Below are 23,708 nucleotides of genomic sequence, written 5' to 3' on the forward strand. Positions count from 1 at the left end.
GGGGAAGAGACAGAAATCTTTAATAAATAAATAAATATATTTAAAAAAAGAAGATAAATTATTTGAAACCCTTTTAGTATCTGATATCTGGTAAATATGGAAAAAATAAAATATGATCAAAACTCAAAAATAATCCCAGAAGGAAATGAAGAGAGATAAACAGTTTCACCAAAGAGAACATATACATGGCAGGTATTGTTATGAAAATATGTTGAACTTCATAAGTCATTGGGGAATGCAAATTAAAATTTCATTGTGGTGTGACATATACTTAATAGGATTGCTAAAGAGATAATAGTGGAAATACCAGATACTATTAAGGATGCAAACTATATTTATCATACACTAATGACAAGGATGTAAAATAAAGCTGCTCCCTAGGAGAATTTGGAAATACTTCCTAAAGTTAAATGTACACAACATATGGCCCAGCAGTTGCACTGCCTGGGCACACAAAAACTTTTACAAAAAGTTTCACAGTGTCTTTATTTGAGATAGCCTCAAATGAGAGACAGCCCAAGTACTCTGCAGTGAGTAAGTAGTTGAACAAACCATTCCTACCATGGACTGCCAGTCTGTAGTGGAAAGGAACCAGCTATAGATATCCTACTTAGATGAGCCTTGGAATGTATTATAGTAAATGAAAGAAAGGTAATATCAAAAGGTTACTTGCTGTACAGTTGAATTTTATAGCATTTTTGAAATGTCGGAACTATGAAAGGGAGTAGCGAATGGGTTAATGATTTCCAGGGCTCAGGAGTGCATAGTCTATAGGATATGTATTACTATGACATTATGGGATAAGAGTTAATTTAGGCTGATAAATAGTTTAGGATCTTGTTTCTAGTGCTCAGCACATAAAACTATTCCCATGCTAATGTTTCATTGACTTGTAAACACAAACAAAAATTTATGTAAAGTCCAGTGGCAGTAAATATTATATCATTATCATAATGTTGGTTTGGAAGTTATAGAGTTGTAGATTATACAACTAGGAGAAACTGAATAAAGGACATGTGGGAAAAAAAAGAAAGCAATTTCAATTGCAATTGCATTGAGCAGAATAAACTACTTGGAATTAAATGCCATTAAAGAAACACAAAACACATACTCTGAAAACCGATAAGACATTGTTAGAAGAAATTAGAGAAGGCCTAAGTAAGTGGAAAGAATTCTAAGGAACGAATTGAAAGCTTTGTATTGTTATCATAGCAATTCTCCAAGAATTAATCCATCAATTCAATATAATCCCTATGAAACTTCCGACTGGCTTCTTGGCAGATGTCAACAAACTGGAAATGTAAAAGAGCCAAGATGGAGGAGACAGGATGAATAGAGAAAGCTATGAGAGGAGCCACAACCTCCTATTTCCCTTCAGGTCTTCTAGGCCACAGTTTACTCTGAACATTATTGCTTCTTTACTAAACCTAATTTCTTCAACAAAATGACTGAAAACTGCTCATTTTTCAAGGATGATATGAGTTATATCTCAATAAAGATATTTTAATGTTCAATTCTTGGGGAAAATTTCAAATAGACAACTGTCTTACTTTATGATTTATAATGCCATACTTCCTGGCTACTTTTCAGCTCCAACGCTATAAATACTCAATAGAAGGTAACATGTAGCATTTCTTTAAATTTTAGAATTCCATTTCCCATATCTTTAGAAATGTTTGTTCACTGTCTCATTTATTTGATGAATAAATGCAAACTTTATGTAAAGTAGATGTAAAGTTACCAAGAACACATCCATTTTGTTAATTTATTGTGCAACCCAGAAGAGTCTGAATGTGCTGATTTGGATGGTGCCAAAGAAAAATAGGCAGGATTTTTTTTAAAACTATAGTTAAAACCCCAGATTACTCCATAACATGACACTATCACATCTATATGAAGATCAAAAGGGTTTATGTCAATATATTTGACCGAAACAATTTTTCTCAAACATCGCCTACAAAGACTTGAAGAATTTCAGAGCCGCAGTGGTGTTAGCTTCCCAAGATGAAAGAGAAAACAAACCTGCAACTCCCTTCAAGATATTGAATTTTTCATTTAAAGGAATTTATTTCACCCACTTACCCAGCACAGTTGAAACCTCATCAATAATTCTTGGAATGTTACCATCTTGATTCATTCCTCTCCAAGTAGCACTCTCATTTCAAAAAATACTTTCCTAGCAAAGTTTACAAGCAGAGTTACGCGCCCATGTCGGCATTGCTCACCTGCTAAGGGTTACAGATGTCTGCTCCTGGTCAAGTGGGTGCTGGACATCCTCAGCCTGGACCTCATCTTGTATAGCAAGTGTTCTGTCCATGGACACAGCTCCCCAGCCTTATCTCACTCATTTTTGCTGTTTTTCACCAGGAGCCTCTACTCATTCTTACTGTTTGTAATGCGTTTTCTTTACCAGGAGCCTCTAAGTTCCCTTAGCTAAGTTATCAGATTTGGAAGAACATCTTTCTAATAAAATATTAGTTCAATATTTATCTTTTAATTATTTAATTCTGTGTTACTTTTTCATTATTCTCACAGATCTGAATTATCCCTGTTTATTACACATACAGACACTGAAAAGCACCTCCAAACTTTGTGACCCCTCCTTTCTGATGTCAGTATGCAATAGCGTGTTGTAAATTCTTATATTCTGAAATAAAAGAGTGTGCCCTCATGAAAGAATTACAACATAGCCATTCAAAATCATTTGACAACTAAGACGCAGACTATTAAAATACAGTAACAATTAAGATCCAATGTGATCTGTCGAACCCTGATTGCTCTTTGGGCTGACAAGGGAGGGGGACTTGATTGGGGGAGGGGGAGGGGATGGGGAGGCGGCGGTGGGGAAGAGACAGAAATCTTTAATAAATAAAAAAATAAAATAAAAAAATAACAAAAAAAAGAAAGTGAAGGCAGTAAGCATTCTGATGTTGCTAGTAAGTCGAGAGCCTTTGAAAAAGTCATTTGGCCACGTCGGCTGACACAATCCTTTACATACTACAGGAAAGTCAATAAATCCTTACTGAATTGAAAAAAAAAAAAGATCCAGTGTGATTTTCCCAAAGGGCAGAGAATTTTTCAAGAATTCACTACACATCTACCCTGAGTCCTGGATTGTCCATCTGTCCCCAGAACTGAGAGTCTTAGATGTTGCATGATAGGTGGATCATTTATCAGTGTTTTTAAGATGGCCTACATTATTTCCCTTGGGCCAGTGAACTTAGGATACTTGTAAAATAACCTTAATGTTTTTCCTCTGTTGTTTTAATGAATTTTCCAGGTAGTACAGAAGTGTTTCGACATTTGAACAAGAAATATGGCCATGAACTGTTGACCCTAAGTCTGCATGAGTCTTTCCTTACAGAGGATAAGAGACTTATTATACTATTGTGTTATGGTATGAACTTGGTGTGTGCACAACTACCAAGAACTGGGGAATATTTAAATAACGATGATGGCTCTTTCTTGGTACTTTTGTTAAAAAGCTTTCATCAAGATAAAGCTAGCAGTCCATTGGCCTTCCCTATAGATTAACAGTCAGGTAGACTCACTGGTGGTAAGAAAAGTAGATCTATGGAAGTGCACTAGCAGTGAAGGTTCATCCTTTCTATCTATTTGTGTGTGAGAAAAACAGACGTGCATGAATTCCTAGATAGTTTGTTCCAAGGAGCAAAAAATATGTATCTCAGAGTCGGCAAAAAGTCTCCTTCCTACACCATTATGTGTTGATCCCAGTCGTTTTATAAAAGAAAATAAAGTAAAGTGATGAAAGAATTGTTAAATGAATATGACCCACACATAACGTAGAGACAAAACAGTCAAAAAGAATAAGAAAAAAATCTCCCAATCTCTAATAGCCTGACTGCTTGAAGCCTGACCCAGTGACTTGCAATGACTTATACAATCATCTAGAGCCTAACTCCTAATGACATCCCCAACAGCCAGTCCCTAGAGACAATGGCTGGTATAAATGTTACTACTTAACAAATTAGCAAGCAGTTGGTCTGACCTGTGACTGAAGATGTAGAGTCCACACCTACGACATATGAGAACAAACCAAATAACACTCTCTCTACTATGGAGAAGACTCACCTCCTCCTCTTGCTGCACACCTGCTGGGGCTACACCCAAGTGTATCTGACCAGCTTTCTACTTCTCTCTTTTTCTGTTGATGCTTCGCTAGGCTTGTCACCATTGTCTATGCCTGGCACACACGAGGCAGTACCGTGTGGCCCTCTGAACAAGGTAGCCATTCAGTAATAGGAGCACAAGCACATGTTTTCTTCATCTGTCTCACAGAGATGCCGCCAGTGCAAAAGGATGAGAAAAATCTTATTGTGAAGCTAATTCCATAGCAAACGAATCCAATAAAATTTTCTAGCCAAAACTAAAATTTAAGGGTTTTTTTTAAAATATATATATATAATGATATTTTCAACAAATAAAAAGAGAACACAAGAAATAAATAATAGACAATGTTCTTAAGCTCAGTAATATTCTAGCAAAAGTAAGTTGTAATTATGAGACGTCTACTCTCCTGCTTGGAAAAATAACTGAAGTCCAAGGCTAGTACTGGGGAGGTCACCTTGTGACCTCAGTGGCTAAGAGTTGGGAGAGGAGATACCTTGGGACCTCAGTGGCTAACAGGAGGAAGAGGACACACCCTGGTACCTCAGTTTGTTTCTTACACATGATCAGTGTTGGAACAATCAGAATGTAAGCAAGCTTATTTTTTTTTTCCAATCCTGGCCTGAAATTCCACATGCAATGAGTTGAATAATATCCCATCATTTTAAATCTGTGTCCCCTGATACCTCAGGGTATAGTCCTTTTTTATTTATAAAATTACATTTTTGCAAATAAAATTAAAGGTTATTCTATATTTAGAACATACTCTAATCCAATGATTGATATCTAAAGGAAGACATGACAATAGAGAGACACACAGAGACGAGCAAGAGGAAGGAGGCGGCGCTGGTGGGATTCAGCTGTGAGGAATGACAAGGATTGATGGAAGCTGCCAGGGACCAGGAAAAGGCAATCAAGCAAATCTTCCCCTGGAGCCAGGATCATGTCAATACTGTGGTTTCAGACTTCTCACCTCCAGAACTGTGAGAGAATACATTTCTATTGGCTTGGGCGCTAAGTTTTTTTGGTGATATTCTTTCATGGAAGCCCAAGGAAACCCAAACAAGACATTAAGAAGAAAGCTGAGATAAGATAAAGAAGGGGGAAGGGAGAGAATCAAGCAGATGTATCGTAAGACACCAGTACTCTGCTGGTGGCCATGATGAGGTCTGAAGGGAGACTGAACTCAGCTTACCTGGATCAGATCCACACTACACTGAAGGGATGGAAAGACTAAGGTCTAGGCTGAGATCACACTCGAGCTAAGGGTCTACCTGCTGGCTTTGAACTTTCAGGTATATATCCCAAATGACTTCCCTCTTCTCATTTCCCACTCCTCTCATACTTTTCATGACCCAAATTCAGGACGGCAGAGAATTTACTAGCGTGCAGGATGAATAATAATTAAAGGATATTAAATATAGTCCAAAAAATGTGTATGTGACAATACATAGAAGGGATAGAAAGAGAAAATCCCAAAGCAAAAAGGGATAAACAATATACAGAAAATAAATTATAAAATCCAAAAGCCAGAAGGCCAGTGAGATGGCTTAGCTGATAAAGGCACCTGCCGCCAAGCTTGATGACCAAGTTTGATCCCCAGGACATAAACAGTAGAAAGGGAAGAGAGAAACAACAACTACCTGGAGATGTTCTCTGACCTCCTCACATGTACCTTGGCATGGTATGCACACACATGTACACATGTGCACACACATACACACACTAAGTAAATAAAATACAAAAAAGAGGAAGAAGATATCAGGGAAATATTTACCACAAAGAAAGAAACACTATAGTGTCCTTGTCTAAGTGTAAAAAAGCTGAAAGTACAGTTAGTTAAATGAAAATTAATGGAGAAACAATAACAAGATATAGAAGCAAGAGACAGAAGAGCTGAGAAAGGAATCAACTACGGTAAAAACCCATAGAGATAAAATCCATATTGAAAATAGAAAGACGATAAAAGCCAAACAAAAAGTTTTAAAAGATGAAATGGTACAATATACAGCCCTAATCTGTTTTGTATCTCTAATTACACAAAAGCACAGAAGCTATTGATCACACAAAACAGGGTTGTTCAGGCTTACCATTCCAGCTCAAGGTTGAGATGCCGGATCTGACAATAGCTTTCTTGTTGTCCAAGTCCTCAGATGTCATACAAGACATCACATGAAGACACTAGGATGGCAAGGGAGACCTGGTCCAAGAGGTTTTCATAGCACACTCATTTTTATATAACCCATTAGCCCATCTGTCCATCACTCTCACAAGAGCAGAACCGTAAGACCTCTTAAAGGTCCCATCTGGTCTCAGCTTTCCGTGTGTCATTAAAGGGATTAAGTTTCAACATGAGTTTTAGGAAGGACAAATTATATTCAGGCAAACACAGATTTCTTCGAAAAGTCCCATGAGGAAAATGAAATAATGCAATTTAAGAAGAGGCCTATGGAGGAGGGGACAACAGACACAGCAGACAGCGCATTGAGAATGTATATATAATGGCAACTGTTCCTGGAGGTGACAAAAAGCAAAAAGAGGGGAAAAAGTGATTTTAGACAGAAGTGAAGATTCAGCAAATTGTTCAGGGTGGGAGGTAGATAGGGGTATGGTATTAGTTATAGGTATTTAATGAGACTTGTCATGTGAACAAAAAAGATACATATGTTTCTCTATAACAGCAACACTAGCTGACAGAAAGGCCATAAGACAGTATCCACAGTTAGCTGTGGTGGGCATGCTATAAGTGATTTCATAAACTTATCATTACTTATACTGGACGCAAAAAGCCTTATCAAGATGAAAGTTTTCAGCTGGGCCTGGTAGTACATGCTGGTAATCCTAGCACCTGAGAAGCTGAGGCAGGAAGATTGGAAGTTCAAGGCCAGCCTGGGCTACACAGTGAAATCCTGCCTCAAAAAGGAAAATAAATTAAAACAAAATTTAAGAAAAAATATTTTTAGCCACAGACTCTCCTTGCCAAAACAACTTGAAAATGAAATTTAGATAATTAAATTTTTTTAAAAAAAAGTAGGAATGGGTAAGTCATGCTTCAAAGAGATTAAAAAAAGCATGCAACTTCGCATAGCCCTAGGACTGCAAATGCCTTATAGGATTCCTGTGATCTATGCTATGGGGAAAGTTTACATTTATGGCTGTGTATGTGTTTCCAGCAATCAGTCAACACTTTTGCCTGCAGTTGACAAATCTACAAATACAAATGTGATCACATTATGTAAATGACAGAAGAAAGAACACGAGGAAACATTAAAAACAGATAAACAATTTCAAATGGGAAGTTAGCCTTAAAACATTTCAAACAAACATAAATGAGATACATAGGAAATTTTAAATTCAGATAGGATTAAGAAAAATAAGAGGCCGTCTCAGTGGTGAAGAGCACTTGAGTGCTCTTCCAGAGGTCCTAAGTACAATTTCTAGCAACCACATGGGGGCTCACAACCATCTGTAATGGGTTCTGATTCCTTCTTTCAGTGTGCCTGAAGACAGCTCTCATATTCATAAAAATATATACATGAAGAAATAAACCTTTAAAAACAAGAGTCTTGCTAGAAGAGCAGCTGCCTGGTGGAACGCTTGCTTAGTCCATGGGTGGCCCTGGGTTCAATGCCCAGCACTGAAAAAATAAATAAGAGAAGAAAGTAATACGAACTCAGTAGCCAACTACATCGGCAAGATGGTTCCTCAAAGAGAGAAGTAGCTCATGTCTGGCATTCTAACTGCAATTCTGTTAACAAATTAATGTCGCTACAAGACACAAGCTTTGTAGCATCTCTTGTAGTTATAACAGAAAACTAATAGTCTCAGGTTAGGGCTAAAAGTGTGATTTGGTGTCAATAATTTAAATAAACCTGTAACTCTTAGTGAGATAGAGGCAGTAACAAAATCTCCCCAACCTCAAAAATAGGCCCAGGGCCAGATGGTTTTAGCACAAAATCCTAAGTAGTAGCAGACTGTCAAAGAATTAATCCCAATACTCCTCAAATTATTCCACAAAATAGAAACAGAAGGAATGTTGCCCAATTTGCATTTAGGAAGCTAGAGTCACCCTGATACCCAACAAAGATAATAATTATAGACCAATTTCCCGCATGAACACAAATGCAAAATTTTTCAATAAAATACTTGGAAGCCAAATCCAAGAACACGTCAAAAAGATCATTTATCACAATCAAGTAGGTGTCATCTCAGAGATACAGGGATTGTCCAACATATGTAAAATGATAAATGCAAGCTACCGTATAAGCAGACTAAAAGACAAAACACCATGGTCATCTCATTGGATGCAGAAAGGCCTTTGACAAAATCCAACATGTCTTCATAATAAAGTCCCAGAGAGACCATGGAAGCAAGGTGCAGACATAAACATAACAAAGGAGATTTACAGCAGGCCCACACCCTTCATAAACCTCAATGTGAAGAAACTCAAAGCATTCCACTAAAATCAAGAAGAAGACAAGTTTGTCCACTCTCTCCATGTCTTTGCAATTTAGTACTTGAAGTCTTAGCTGGGAGCAATAAGACAACTGAAGGAGATCAAAAGAACACAAATAAAAATGAAAGACATCAAAGTATCCTTATTTACAGATGATATGATAATATCCATAAGTGACCCTAAAAATTACATAAGGAAACTCCTAGATTTGACTAAAAAAAACCTTTCAGCAAAATAGCAAGATACAAAATTAATACACGAAAATCTTAGCCCTTCTATGTACAAAAGACAGACTGAGAAAGAAATCAGAGAAACAAGACTTTTTGCAATATCAAAAAAACATAAAATGTCTTGGGGTAACTTTAACCAAACAAGCAAAAGACTTGCATTAAAAAAAAAAAACCCTGTAAGACACTGAAGAAATTGAAGAAGGTATCAGAAGATGGAAATATCATGGATCAGTAGGATTGATATAGTGAAAAAAGGCCGTCTTACCAAAAACATTCTACAAATTCAATGCAATCCCCATCCAAATTCCAACACAATTCCTCAAGAATTTGAAAGGACAATTTTAGCTCCATATGGAAACAAAAAACCCAGAAGGGCTAAAGAAAATATCCTAAATAATAATTTAAAAAAAGAACTGCTGGAAGCATCAACATCCCCAACCTCACACTGTACTACAGAGCTGTAGTAATAAAGACTGAACGATATCTGCAGAAAAACAGACAAGTTGACAGTGGAATTTAATTGAAGATCCAGATATAAATCCATACCTCTGAACGACTGATTTCCGATAAAGAAGCCAGAAATTCATACTGGAAAAAAGACAGCATCTTCAACAAAAACTGAAGAATGCAAATAGATCCATACTTATCACCCTGCACAAAAATCATCTGTGAATAATGATACTTTGTTTGAAGGCAGATGAGACTTGAAAAAAAATCATCCTGAGTGAAGTAACCCAGATGGAGAAAGACAAACATGATATGTACTCACTGGTAAGTGGACCATTAGCTGTAAAATAGAGGATAACTTTGTTGCAAGAAGGATTCAAGGGGGGACCATGGGGTCTCCCTGGGGAAAAAAAAAAGATGAAAGATTTTGTGAGTGCACTACGCTAGGGTAGGGATGGGATCATGATCTATCATCTTGAGGAGGGCAGAGTGGAAGAATACTGAAAGAAACTGCTGGAAAGGGAGGGCATTTGGGGATCAGGGTAAAAACCTGACACAAGGAAATCTCCTAGGAATCTACAAAGATGACACCCACCCACCCCCACCGCCATCACTAAGACTCCTAGGAATAACTGATAAGTAGCCAGAGCTGGCCATCTCCTGTAACCAGGCAAGACTTCAAGTGGAGGATGTTGGAAAACAACCCAACCACTTAACTTTCCCCCTCGAGTCTGTCCTGCCTATGGGATGTGCTGGGATAAAGGTGACCTAGAGATTGAGGAAATGGCCAGCCAATGATTGGTCTACCCTATGGCACAGATAAGGAAGAGTAAGCCCACCCCTGACATTGCCGGGAACACCTGGATCCACAAACTGGATGACCCGGAGACATAGGATAGACTCAAACATGACTGGAAGAAAAAATAGCAATATAAGGATACCTAATGATATTCTGCTATACCCATAGATTGGTGCCTACTCCAGTTACCATTAGAGAGGCTTCATCCAGTCACTGATGAAAACAAATGGTACCCACAGTCACACATCAGGCGGAGCTCGGGGAACCCTGCAGAAAATGGGGAGAAAGGAAAGTAGGAGCAGGAGGGATCAAGGACTCCACAAGAAAACCCACAAAACCAACTAACCTAGGCTCATAGGGACTCACAGAGACTGAATCAACAACCAGGGTGTCTATATGGGATTGACCTACGCACTCTGCTTATTTGTTACAGTTGTGTAGCTTGGTCTCCTTGTGGGACTCCTAACAGTGGGAGCAGGGGCTGTCTCTGACTCTTTTACTGACCTTTGGGACCCTACTCCCCATATTGGGTTGCCTTGCCCAGTTTTAATACATGGGAAGTGCCTAATCTTACTGCAACTTGTTATGTCATGTTTTGCTGATATCCTTGGGAGACCTGCCCTTTCCTGAACAGAAACAGAGGAGGAGAGGATTGGGAATTGGTAACAGAGGGAGATGGGGGAGGAACTGAGAGGAAAAGAGGAAAGGAGGAAGGGAATGTAAAGTTAACAAACAAGTAATAAATACATAAATAAATAAAAAATATTCAAAATCCTTTAGTCATCAGGAAAATGCAAATCAAAACTACTTTGAGATTTTTGTCTTACAGCAGCCAGAATGGCCAAGATCAATAAAATGAACACAGCTCTTGCTGGCAAGGAGATGAAGTTAAGGGAACATTCAGTCATTGCTAGTGGGACTGAAAGCTTGCACAGCCACTATGGAAATCAGTGTGGTGGTTACTACAGAAGCTGGGAATATATCTACCTCAAGATCCAACTACACTAGATTTGGGGTATACACCCAAAGACAGAAACACTCACTCAATCATGTTCCTTGCTGTTCTATTCATAAATTCCAGAAATTGGATCTCTGTCAACAGTTGAATGAATAAGGAAAATGTGGTACATTTACACACTGGACTGTTACTCAGCTGCTAAAAAAAGGGAAGAGAGAGAGAGAGAGAGAGAGAGAGAGAGAGAGAGAGAGAGAGAGAGAAAAGAAAGAAAGAAAGAAAGAAAGAAAGGAAGGAAGGAAGGAAGGAAGGAAGGAAGGAAGGAAGAAAGAAAGAAAGAAAGAAAGAAAGAAAGAAAGAAAGAAAGAGAAACCATGAAATTCACAGGTAAATGAATGGAGCTAGAAAAAAATTATCTTGAGTGAGGCAACCCAGATCCATTAAGATAAATATGGTATGTATTTATTTATATGTGGATGTTAGTTGTTAAGTCATTGATAAACAAGCTACAATTATATAGCTACAGGTTGGATATAAAGTAAGGGACTAGGGGGAAGGGTTGGATCTCCCTAGGGAAAAAAATAGAATAGACAGTTGTGGATGGATGGTGGGGACAATGGGAGAACCAAACAGGGTGGGAGAGAAAAGAGGAGGGTGGGGAAGGGAATTCAGGGAGGGACAGATAAAACCAAAGGACATTTGAGGGATCATATAGAAACCTAGTACAGTAGAAGTGTTGAAAAATATATGCTTATATAAAAGTGATTTAAGTAGAATCACAAAATAATGAGGTAGAATGAACCTCAGTTGGGCATCTCTTTTCACCAAATGAAGCTTCCAGTTCTAGGAATGGGTTACATCTAATTGAGTTGTTGGCCAAATGGGTCCCAAGGGAGCCTTCAAACCCAGGCTATTGCCAAGGTGATTGGTTCCTATTGATAAAGACAACACCTATACAGCTCATTAATCATGGAGAAGTTTAGCTGGTGCCTTCCTAGAACCTTCCTCCCTGCTGGCTAGTGTTTCAGGTACTGGAAAGTCCACTGTCTACTACCAAAGGAGAAAGGTAAACACCAATCCAGCTCCAAACCCTTCTATCTACCACAGTGACCTGCATGCACGATGTGCTAGAGAAAAACCCTGACCTAGAAGCTATCACTTGATAGCCACCTGCAAAGGTAACATCAGTTTTGTCTGATGGATTTCAAATGGGGATACAAACCACTCTTTTTTTTTTAACTAGCTAGACCAGGCTGACTTCAAACTCACAGAGATCCGCCTGCCTCTGCCTCCCAAGTGCTGGGATTAAAGGTGAGTGCCACCACTGCAAACCACTCTTAAGACCAGGCCCCATATCCAGCTGTGGTTATGATGTTTTGTGGGTTTGTCTTAATTCTTTTGTTTGTTTCACAATGCCTTTTCTGAGAATCTTTTAGATGCTTTTTATTCTATCTCTACAGGTCTTTTGCTTTTATATTCTGTTTTGTGATGTGTTTTTAGGGGATTTCTGTGTCCCAATGTGTATGTCTCTGTGTCTATAGGAGTTTCTTGTGCATTTTTTGGCTCTTGTCTTCTGTTAAATTTTTTGTTTGGTCCTATTCAAGTTTGCTTGTTTTTTTTAATCTTATTTTTATTATTTTTTCTTTAAATGCCTATTTATTTTCTAACAAGAGAAATGAAGGATATGGATTTAGGTGGGTGGAGCAGTAGGGAGGATTTGAAAAGATTTGGGGGAGAAACACCATCATTAAAATATATTGTGTGAAAAATATTTTGTCAATAAAAATAAATTAAATAATTTAAAATAAACCTACCTAACTCACTCCAAGACATTAATATACAAAATTTTAGAGCACCATGAATTCAAAAATTTAAAAATCATACCAGAGATAAAAAAGATACCATCAAAATCCCCAGGAATCCTAATAGCACCAATTTTCTCTACAGCAACAATAAAACATCCAACAGCAGAAAAAAAAAACCTTTGAAAATCAGAGTTCTCATTCTAGCAGCATGTGTACAAACATCCAAACACACAGGATGCTCTGGTAGTTAGACACAAATTCAAGGTCAGCCTGGGCTGTGTAGCAAGACCTTGTTTCCAAAAGAAAGAACTTAGCATTTCCAAGAAAGGACCATTCTGAGCTAGAAATGTATAGTTAGACATGCTAGGCTTGTGGAGACAACATCTTTCTTCCTATCCCCCTTGGAAGACACACTGGGCTGCACTCCAATAAACAAAGGAATACGGTACACATGACAGTGAGTCCAGGAAGCAGGAGGCACGGGGAAGGAGCAGCAGTTTCTCAGTGGAGTCCTTGCATTCAGACCTGGAGTGGGACCCCTGAATGTCACCTGTCTTCACACCTTGGTTCCCAGGCAACTGAGGAATAAACAATGGGGCAGCAGGTGGAAGAGGAGCTGTCAGTAATTGCCAAGGAAGTGACTGAGGAGAAGGTGAGAAAGCCCAGCCAAACCTCTTTAAGTGACCCCAGAGTTGGGGCAGAGGCCTGTGAACAGGAATGCTGTGGAAAGGCTCTCAAGCTCCACCATGCATGGACAAGTATTTACTCCAACGACAGAGCCTGACACCCAACCTGGGAAAACGATTAAAGTTATTCACTCCAATGCTATGGTTGGAACAGCACAAATATTTTAGTTCTGCAGTCAAGAGTCAAAGGCAGTGGCGCACTCTCGGTGGCTCATCTTGTTTGAGACTGAGGCATGCGACTCCCTTTTAGGACTGTGGCTTTCACTTTATGCTCAAATCCTGAACCACAGATGGCACACGGGGATGCAGGCAGCAGAGGCACCTTCTTTCAGCGGGCTGTTCCGACTCCAGGCATCCTCCTGCAGTCTTCCTCACCAGGGTTGGCTGTACTTCCCTGCCAATGTGGCTCTGAGACACAAGGAGTCCTAGAGGTCACTCAAGAAGTCCCTACTGGAGCCAGGAAGACAGCCAAGACTTTCGACTCCAAGTTACTGCTGAAATCAATAGACCTGACTGCCCTCCTCCCGGCCTGCCTCAGCACCGTGCCCAGGGCTGGTGTTCACAAGCCAGGAGGCTAAGCTGAGCTTGAGAAGAAAAGCTGACTTTTAACTTCCTGAGCATTTCAAAACCAGAAAAAAAATCTTGTTCCTCTTGTAAAAGTACTAGCCATTCATCATTTCTCCTCACTTCACAGCTAAGCAGAAGGAGAAAGCCGTCGCCGGGATGTGGGGTATAAGTGATGCTGAAAATCCCTCTGTGAAAGGGGGAGAATTCTAAACTTGCCCCTCAGCCCCACAGATACTTTTGCTGTTGGGATTTTTATTAAACTGAAAGAGAAAGGCCACAGACGAACAAAACAAACAAAAACATGCCACCAAAAGCAAAGAAAAGCAAAGTCAGCCAGGTTAGGCACCTAAGAAGAATGTCTTTACAGAGTGCCAGGATTCCACTTTAGTATTTACACTATGGTTTTTAAATAAGCAAAATATGTTCTATTATGAAGCAGACTGCTATTGACTATGGACCAACTAGTGGTACCAGAAATGCATCAGACCTGCCTAAGCCTGTCATCTCAATAGCAAAATGCACTAACCCTGTCATGATGTAGGAAGGCTGCTTGGTCGTTCTGGCCACTGGGCAGCTCAGACCCAAAATAACCACACAGAAACTGTATTAATTAAATCACTGCTTGGCCAATTACTTAAGCATATTGCTAGCTAGCTCTTACATCTAGAATTAACCCATCTCTATTATTTTAAATTTTACCAGGAGGCTTGTGGCCTATGGGCAAGGTTTCAGCATGTCTATCTCTGGTGGCAGCTCCAAGGCTTCTCCCTGATTCCACCCTTCTTTCTCCCAACATTCAGTTTAGTTTTCACCACCTAGCTCTGTTCTACCCTATCAGGCCAAGCCAGTTTCTTTATTAACCAATGGTATTCACAGTATACAGAGGGGAATCCCACATCACTGTTATATTCCTTTAAGAACTCAGACTTGGGAGACAATACTGTATTCAAGTGTGATCTGTTTGATGTTGAGCAAGCTACTTTAACCTACAGGATATTGGTTTCTTCATCTGTAAAACGAGAATCTTAATAACTGATTAAAAAATCCAGCAAAGTAGAAAGATAAATAAAAACTGTTTTCCAGTGAAAACCCCAGTCAGTGCTTAAGACATTATTCTTTTACTCTCACATCTGTTGCCTAGCATGGCAGTCACAAGTGCTGGGCACATAGAATAATTGTTCCTTTGTGCTCGTGCTCTTGAACGTAGATTGATCATGTGCAGCCACTGCTCACCAATGGGTAGTGAGCAGCCATGATGTAGGGCTTCTGAGCGGAAGTCTTAAAAAGCCAGTCCATGTTTTCCATGGCCATAAGCAGCAGGGTGCCCACTTAGGAGCAAACTTGCAACTCAGAACAAGGGTATCACAGCAAAATTCACCAGGGACAAGTTATTTTAGGCCGCTGTGATCTCCGAGTCTCCTGTTAGCACAGCACAAGCGACTCCTCCCCAATCAGCTTTCAGTAACGCTTGGCGCTTCTGATTCTTCCTCTCACGGACACTCACCGTGTGTACAGGCTGAAATGCACAGCCCGATTCTTGACTTCACGGGCTCCTAAAGAGGGGAATGTCAGGGCTGTGGTCTGAGTTCTACAAGCTCGTAGCAAGAGATTTTCATATTCAGCCTGAGGAAACCCTGGGAACTGCTAATGCTATGAACACTGCATCCCTCACAGCTATTGAGAGCAGGGAAGCTGAACACTGTAATAAAAGGGGCACAGAAGGCAGGGGCACGTGGGGAGAATGAAGACAAAAGCAGTTAAACTGACTCTGTGCTGTTCACCTTCACGTTATAATAATTTCCTGCAGATTTTATCTGTTTTCCCAATTTGCTTTGTCTTTAAATTATTAAAAGTAGTTTTAAAGGTTGCTAATAACTTCGATGACACTAGAGATAGTTATTTTTTAAAACAATTCCTGTCAAAGAAAAAGTACAGTGCCAACTGTTCAATATTTCCCCTCCAGTTCTGTGTGAGAAGGGTTACGGTGACCACTACTGCAATAAAAGACATTGCCATTGTTCTTGATTGCTCACTGGAATTGTATGGTAAGACCCTATCGCTGAGGACACCGTGCACTTTTATCATTGAACTTGGAGAAATCAAACTGGTAGTAACCAGGAAGCTTCCACACTCATAGCTCTCATAGTTCTGGAAGGTGCTATGCAAGCTGCCAGGGAGAAAACATTTTCAATAGTCTTACCCAGCTGTGAACACTTTGAACAACAATAATGATCTCTGTGACAGGATATGCCCATGTGTGCAATGGCGGCACAAATGTTATGGAAGTAACCAACTGTTTTATGACTAGATTTTTTTTTTCTCACTGGTAAAGAAGTCCTTTATTGAATAGTACCACGGAAGCTTATATACCCAGACAGATGGGCCAGCAGGTGAAAACCTCATCCCCTGATCCTCAATCAAGGATAAGGCAACATGTGCTCAGGAAGCAGAGCTGGACCCAGCTTTCAGTAGCTCAAATCAGAAGGCCAAGTAAAGGTCACTAGCAGGGGAGAGCAGCTAGAGGCCAGGACTCCAAATGGTCCCAGCACATAGGGATCTCCCAGAGGAAGGGAAATAGAATAGATTTTTTTAAATTTATTTATTTCTTTATTAATTAATTAAAGATTAAAGATTTCTATCTCTTCCCCACCGCCGCCTCCCCTTTCCCTCCCCCTCCCCCAATTAAGTCCACCACCCTCGTCAGCCCAAAGAGCAATCAGGGTTCCCTGCCCTGTGGGAAGTCCAAGGATCACCCACCTCCATCCAGGTCTAGTAAGGTGAGCATCCAAACTGCCTAGGCTCCCACAAAACCAATAGATGCAGTAGGCTCAAAAACCCATTGCCATTGTTCTTGGGGTCTCAGTAGTCCTCATTGTCCGCTATGTTCAGCGAGACCGGTTTTATCCCAGGCTTTTTCAGACGCAGGCCAGCTGGCCTTGGTGAGTTCCCGATAGAACATCCCCATTGTCTCAGTGTGTGGGTACCCCCCTCGCGGTCCTGAGTTCCTTGCTCGTGCTCTCTCTCCTTGTGCTCCTGATTTGGACCTTGAGATTTCAGTCCGGTGCTCCAATGTGGGTCTCTGTCTCTGTCTCCTTTCATAGCCTGATGAAGGTTAATATTCAGGAGGTTGCCTATAGGTTTTTCTTTGGGTTCTCCTTCTTATTTAGCTTCTCTAAGAACCCAAATTAATAGGCTCAATTTCCTTTATTTATGGCTAGAAACCAAATATGAGTGAGTACATCCCATGTTCCTCTTTTTGGGTCTGGCTTACCTCACTCAGGATAGTGTTTTCTATTTAAGGCCTCCACAGGAGGAAACACCTGCCTGGTACTATAAGTGTGGACAAGAACCCATGATTAGAGGGCTCTTAGGCCCCAGGGGTAAACTCTACCACTAATATTATGCTAACATAAACACAGTATCAAACTGCCTTCTAAGTTTGCCTGTCTTTACTCATAGATTAATGCAGCTCTCAGACCTCGACAGAGAACTTTTTTTGTGTTGTGTGCTTGGCAGTGGTTAACATAGACACTCACAACTGATCAAAATACAGAGAATAAGCATCAGTACAGTGTTCAGCCACAAATAGAACATCTACCCAACACCCTTTTCCATGCCTCAGAGGCCAGCCAGGAAGGTGAGGCAGAAAGAATCTAAGACCCAGAGCAAACAGTGTCTTGTTTGGGACACGGTGTAACCACTGAAGTCATGAACGCACAGCATCTGTGGTTGCCTGCGCAAGATCTCTATAAGATTAAGCCACTCTACAGTCTAGCATGGAAGTAGGTAAGGCTTGTTAATCCTGTACTGGGAAGCTATTGATAATTGATGACTTCTGGGGAAAGAAGAGACAGTTTTCTTAAAGGGTGTGGCCTCTACTGTGTTGTCCATCCAGTGGATGCCCCATAATCACATGTGCATGACCAGCAAAAAACTGGACCTGATGGGACATGAAGTTGGGAAAGGATGGTGAGGTGGAACAGGGAGAAGTCAAAGGGAGGGGTGGAGGACAATTATGGTCAAAGTACATTTTATAAAGTTCTCAAAAAGTTAAGAAAGATATTACACTAAAGAAAGTAATACTGAAATTGTGAAAATAAGTAGCCCAAGTAACAAATTTCTGGTGGTGGAATTAGAGTCAGAGTGACTTAGTGACACCTGAGAATTCTGTTTTAGCTTTATTAATTCAAGTGTGGCCCATGATTTTTGAAAGTATTATATTAGTTTTTGAAAGGCTGCTATAGAATTACTAAGAGAGCCAACTACTCTCAGCTGGTAATTACTAACCACTCCCACTAACTCAATATTCAAACAAAGTGCTAGTTAATACAAGGGTGAGCATGATGTCAAGCAATGTTTACATGTGTGTAGTGTATATTTAAAATTTTTAAATGATTATCTAAAGAGGTTCATTATTGGCTCTTGACAAAGGAGTTGATCAAGCTTCAGGTTTTCTCAGGAATACCCCTTTCTCGATGACCAAGCAACAAGTGGGAGGACATAGCTGTCCTTTGGTTCTGGCTTCAGGGAATGTGGCATAGACCAGCGAAGGCTCTCCATCACTACAGTAATGCACTTCCAGCCTTCTCGATTTTCACGGCAGCTCACTGTCAAGTTCTTGTGCAGCTGCCAAATTAAGATACTTTGAAGCTGTCAAATGCTGTTAGCTGCTCATTCAACATCCATTCCTCCTTGTCTGCTTCAAACAAAGCCCCACTTCTTTAAAACTTGAGTACGAACCCACTTAAGAAATATTTCATCCTCCCTTACAGCTAAGTGTAACCATGACCAAGTGGTGGCCATTCACATGGAGATGTGTTATGACAGCATCCTTCTATAAATAAAAAGGGAAAGTTTAACAAGGAAGTCTCGTTTTTTTTCCCTCTTCATTATTCCTTATTCTTGTCTGGAATTCAGACATATTACCCCCCCCAAGGCAACAACTCTGTAGCACTGAAGATAAAAGCTATCCATTAAGATGAGAGAGCATAGACTTTTGAATTCTAAGGCTGGTATCATAGAGCTACCAGACAAATGCTAGACAGTATGTTTCCAGGTTTCTTTTTGAGAAAAATAAAGTCTTGTTTGGTTAAGCTGTGGAAGCTGAGTTTCTGCCACAATCAGCCAAGTGTGAACCCAGACAGTACAGCCTGCAGACACAGGTCTTCATCTGAGTCCCATTCCCCTTTCTGCCAAATGGAGAGTTGGTGACCCCTCTGGGCTAAAGTTGAAGGGAATTGAACAACACCAATAAAGGTCCTGGTAGGAAGCAGTGTGCCATAACTACATTTGTAAGTTTTCTAGCTAGCTTCAAACACAGAGATCCTCTTGCTTCTGTCTTTTGAGGTTTAAGTGCTATGTGATACTATTTCTGAGAAGACATTAATAAACAGCAATTTTACCCCAGATAGGAATCAATGGCAGGCCAAAGACACTAACTGTCTTAGTTAAAGTTTCTATTGCTGTAAAGAGACACTATGACCATGACAGCTCATATAACAACAAAAACATTTAATTGAGGTGGCGGCTTACGGTTTGAGAGGTTTAATCCATTATCAACATAGTGGAGAGCATGGCAGTGTGCAGGCAGATGTGGTGCTGGAAAAGGAGCTATATATGCTGATTTGCAGACAACAGGAAGTAGACTGAGCGTCACACTCTGTGAAGTTTGAGCAAGTGAGACCTCAAGGCCTCCCCCACAGTGACACACTTCCTCCAACAAGACCACACCTCCAAAAGGTGCCAATTTCTTTGGGAGCCATTTTCTTTCAAACCACCACAACCACTAAAGTCCAATTTGGTCAACCAATGAGGTTTATTTGTGACTCTTACAGAAATATGGTTGAGGGGTTGACTGCAGGACTGAAAATAACTCAGGCACAGCTGCATCATCAAAACCCCACACCACCATGGGAGACAGTTCACAAAAGCTAGGTACTTGAACTGCACTCCACAGCTTGGAGACAGACGAACAGTTTGGAGGATGCTTGTCATTCGTTTGATCTGAGCTTCTTCTGGGAGACTTGGCTCATCTTTTTTGTTCAGGAAACTTCAGCAGATCTCTGCCTCTTCCAAGTTACTTGGCTAATATCTTCTTCTTCCTGGTGGTTGGTCTGGTCTAGGCCTCTTTCTAGACAGCTAAGCTTGAACCTTGTCTTATCTGTGAGTCTTCCCTTAGTTGGTCTGAGAGTGTCCCTCAGGAGTCTTTAACACTTATACACTCTTAGGTGGAGAGTAGTAAATTTGATCTGTTTCAGGGACTTCCTGAAGCCATCTTAGGTTGTTTATGTCTGGTCTTGAGGCCTTTAGCTGCTTCCCTGCAGGATGGAGTATTTCACTTCCCCTTAGAATAGCAGTTGGTTCACTTTCCTGTAAACTTCCTGTCTTAAACTATCCAGTTGCTCAGTCTCCCTTTTCACACCCTATTTTAAATTTCCAACAAAAATGAAAGGTTTGAATGTCAGAGGAAACTACTGCACAGCTAACATGTTTAGGCTATTCTCACTTTCCTATTCTTGGTGTCTGCTGCCTGGGGACGATCGGGATTGTTCAGTCAATAGAGTCAAAAACAAGGGAAGCGAAGCTGAATGGGATATACTCAGGTTCCATTTGTATAAAACTTTGTAGAATAGATGTATGATTGTTTTCTTCTTTCTAAAGTATTTTTGCAATATGAAATGGTTCTCTCTGCCATCAGCAGTTACCAATCTGTTGGGTTGTTTTGGAAACATTATGAACTTCTGTTAATGGGCCTGAAGCAACTGCAATAATCTCCTGATGTTGAAGTTGACTCATCATGATCAATGTAAGCCTATCTGGGTCATCTCTGGAGTCTTCCTTGACACAGTCTTAGTACTGGTTAACTGCTTTCTTCCTTCTTCTATGGGTTTGTGAATAAAATGGAGTGTTGTCTGAGATTTGCTTCATGGGGAGGACACTGGGAAAGGGTGCCTGCAGGAATAATGCACAACCAGCCAGGTAGTCAATAATTTTGCAAGGCTGTGATGGCCCCATAAAGCCTTGCTGTGTTCTTTTCTCACATCTGTGAATGTTTGAAATTTCCCAGAACAAGAAGTAAAGGTTTGTTGTTGTTGTTGTTGTTCAGCCCATGACTTTCAAAATAAAACCCGAGGTTTCCCTTTACTTGGCAAGACAACCCTGAAGGTCTGAGTGAACCTCTGCGGGCTGCAGAGACAGAAAGACGGCATGCAAAAAGGGTCCTTAATGCACAGAAAACCTCTACAGTTTCCCAGGTTGGGTCCCCCTCATCCATCAGGTTAAAAAATGTTTCCCTCAACAACTAGCTTGTTCCACCTCCTATTAATTGGCCCAGACACTTGACTTGTTCACCAGAGAGCTGGACTCAATTTCCCCTGGTTAAAGGGTCTTTGCAAACAAGGCAGGGGGGAACGCAGAGTTGGAAATCTGGAGGCAAAACATGAGTCTTGTCAGGGACACCAAAGTGACCCCAGTGTCTTGGGTCATAAAGGTAACAAACGGTTTGCCTGTCGAACTAAAGACCCTTCACTTTCTCATCATTGTAAAACAGAGAGTTCAGTTCCCTCTGACAGAGAGCCGTGCCCCCGAGGCCTGTACTTTTCTAAACACCATCTTTTCCACCTTTGCATAGTAAAGAGAGATCAATTCTTATTCCTGCAGATGATTGGAGAGGAGGTGGCCACTACAGGCGACCCCAAACTTAACAGCACTTTCGGGCTTCGGGAATCGAGTGCTGCAGGGACCTGTACGATTTCTCCTTTGTGCCCTTGCCTTCCTGCAAACCCTGACCCGGTCCCCACTGCAGAGAAATCTGACAGGCGGCAACGGCGGGCGTGGCCCGCGCAAGAGGCGCGCAGGGCGGGAGGGCGCCGAGCTGCGGCTACTCCCGCGCCGCCGAGAGGGAGGGGCCCAACACCGCCCGCCAGCCCAGCTCGCGCCGGCACTCGCCGCTGCTCACTGTCCCCACAAGCCCAGATCCAGCTGGTGAAGGCGACCGCCCTCACTAGTCCGGGGCCCGGGCGCGAGAGGCGGAGGCCGGAGGAGGCGGCCCGAGCGGCCAGGCGTGCGAGCCCTGCTCACCGGTGCGGGTAAGTGCGGGGCTCCGGCTCTGCGTCCGCCTAGCTGCTGGTCCCCCGGCGGGTCTTGCGCATCGTGCTGCTCCGCCGCAGGCTCACAGGTGGCCCCGCAGCGGACGTGGCGCCCCAGGCCCAGCTCCTAGTTAGCCAACTCTCTCCGCTCGGGGGCGCGGGTTGCCAGCCCCTATGTGGCCCACTCGGGCTCGTCCCGGAGCTAGGGCACCAGCAAGAGCCTGACTTAGGAAGGGATGCGCAAAGACGCCCCCCCCCCCCCGACTAGCTATCTGGGGTTAAAAACAGTGGAGCAAGCTTCACCCCGAAAGCATCGCAGCTTCCAGCTTGCAGGTGGGGTCCAGCTATTTTTTCGTTTTATTTTCTTATTGACCATCCATGGAAAAAAGTTTAAGATCATTCAAGGCAAAGTTGGGGCGCAGCTGGGGGGCACATCCCAGACATCAGAGCAGAGGATTTACAGAGCTCACCCTAGAGCTGATCTTACACCCTAGTAGTCCAGCCCTGCTACTAGCCCTGACCCGGCACTGTGACAATCCCTAGAGCGCTGCCAGTCGCTTAATCACGGGTGCTAAGCATAGACATCTGCAGCCTGCCTGGGCATCCGATGGGCTAGGGTTATCTGAGGAGCAGTGGCAACTCAACCTGCGTTGACTGCTGGGCTTGCTCTGCTCCAGCTAATCCCACTGTATAAGTGGCGTGTATTTAATTAGCTTATTTTACACCTGAAGTGATCTCGGCGAATGCTCCGAAAATAAAATTATTGGCACCAAAAAAGAATACAAAACAGGACATTGAGAGGCTTGTTTAGAAAGAGAATCTTGACTGTAGGAGCAGGCGTGTGGGGTACTCTACCCACCTCTTCCGTAGACTAACGAATCAAAATTCTGCTCTGCGTATCTGGCATAAAGGATAGGTGTTGGGGCTACTGGGGGAGGGTTTTATGGACAGAGGTGTTGCTGCAACTTGCATGTTGTTTACGAAATACATACTTGGTCTCTCAAGATAGCCTCCCGGTCATGTCCCTGCGCTGAGCTTTATTTAAGCTATGGAGAATACGACTAAAGGGTTCTGGTTGTTGCTGTTCCGAAGCTCCAACTGAAAGCAGTGTTTATATGCTTTAAGAAAACAGCTTGTTCATGTCGACAGGACATTTCTTGCTTTTTCTTTCCTTTCTTTCTTTTTCTTTCATAAACTTAAATATTTAAAGAGCAGGTTTTCTGTATCTGTATGAGACACAATCATGAAAAATAGTATCCTGGGATTATTATGTGAAAAGAAAAGCAGCGTTACCTCCTCCCCCAAACCACCCTTTCCAAATGATAGGTTCAATCAGAAAATGCACCGAATTACATAATTGTTCTAGAAGAAAACATAATGGATAATGGTCAGTCGTCAAGAACTTAGTTCTGAAAGAAGTGGGGCCATTTTAACACCGAGCGATGTTGCATGGCTTCAAATGGATGACTTGACTTTCACCTATAAATGTTTTATACTTACACACATCTCAGCTGTCTCACCCTGGCGTCAGATGTGTTGAAATATTTA

At 41.4% G+C, this 23,708-nt stretch overlaps 2 protein-coding genes across 4 annotated transcripts in view; one reads left to right on the forward strand and one right to left on the reverse strand.

Annotated features, from left to right (window-relative positions):
* Focad (focadhesin) overlaps nucleotides 1-23,708 on the reverse strand; it is a 1,203,139-nt gene that overhangs the window by 1,072,015 nt on the left and 107,416 nt on the right. The window lies entirely within an intron of this gene.
* Slc24a2 (solute carrier family 24 member 2) overlaps nucleotides 22,018-23,708 on the forward strand; it is a 249,380-nt gene continuing 247,689 nt past the window's right edge. For 2 of the 3 annotated variants that reach the window (XM_050157376.1, XM_050157375.1), the window contains exon 1: nucleotides 22,018-22,160. The gene's annotated coding sequence lies outside the window, so the exon portion shown is untranslated. The remainder of the gene's footprint in view (nucleotides 22,161-23,708) is intronic. The other variant, XM_050157373.1, reaches the window with a different exon arrangement.

This window comes from Alexandromys fortis, unplaced genomic scaffold (genome assembly GCF_014885135.2).
Source record: "Alexandromys fortis isolate MF-2015 unplaced genomic scaffold, M_Fortis_MF-2015_v1.1 scaffold_64, whole genome shotgun sequence".
NCBI classification, from domain to species: Eukaryota; Metazoa; Chordata; class Mammalia; order Rodentia; family Cricetidae; genus Alexandromys; species Alexandromys fortis.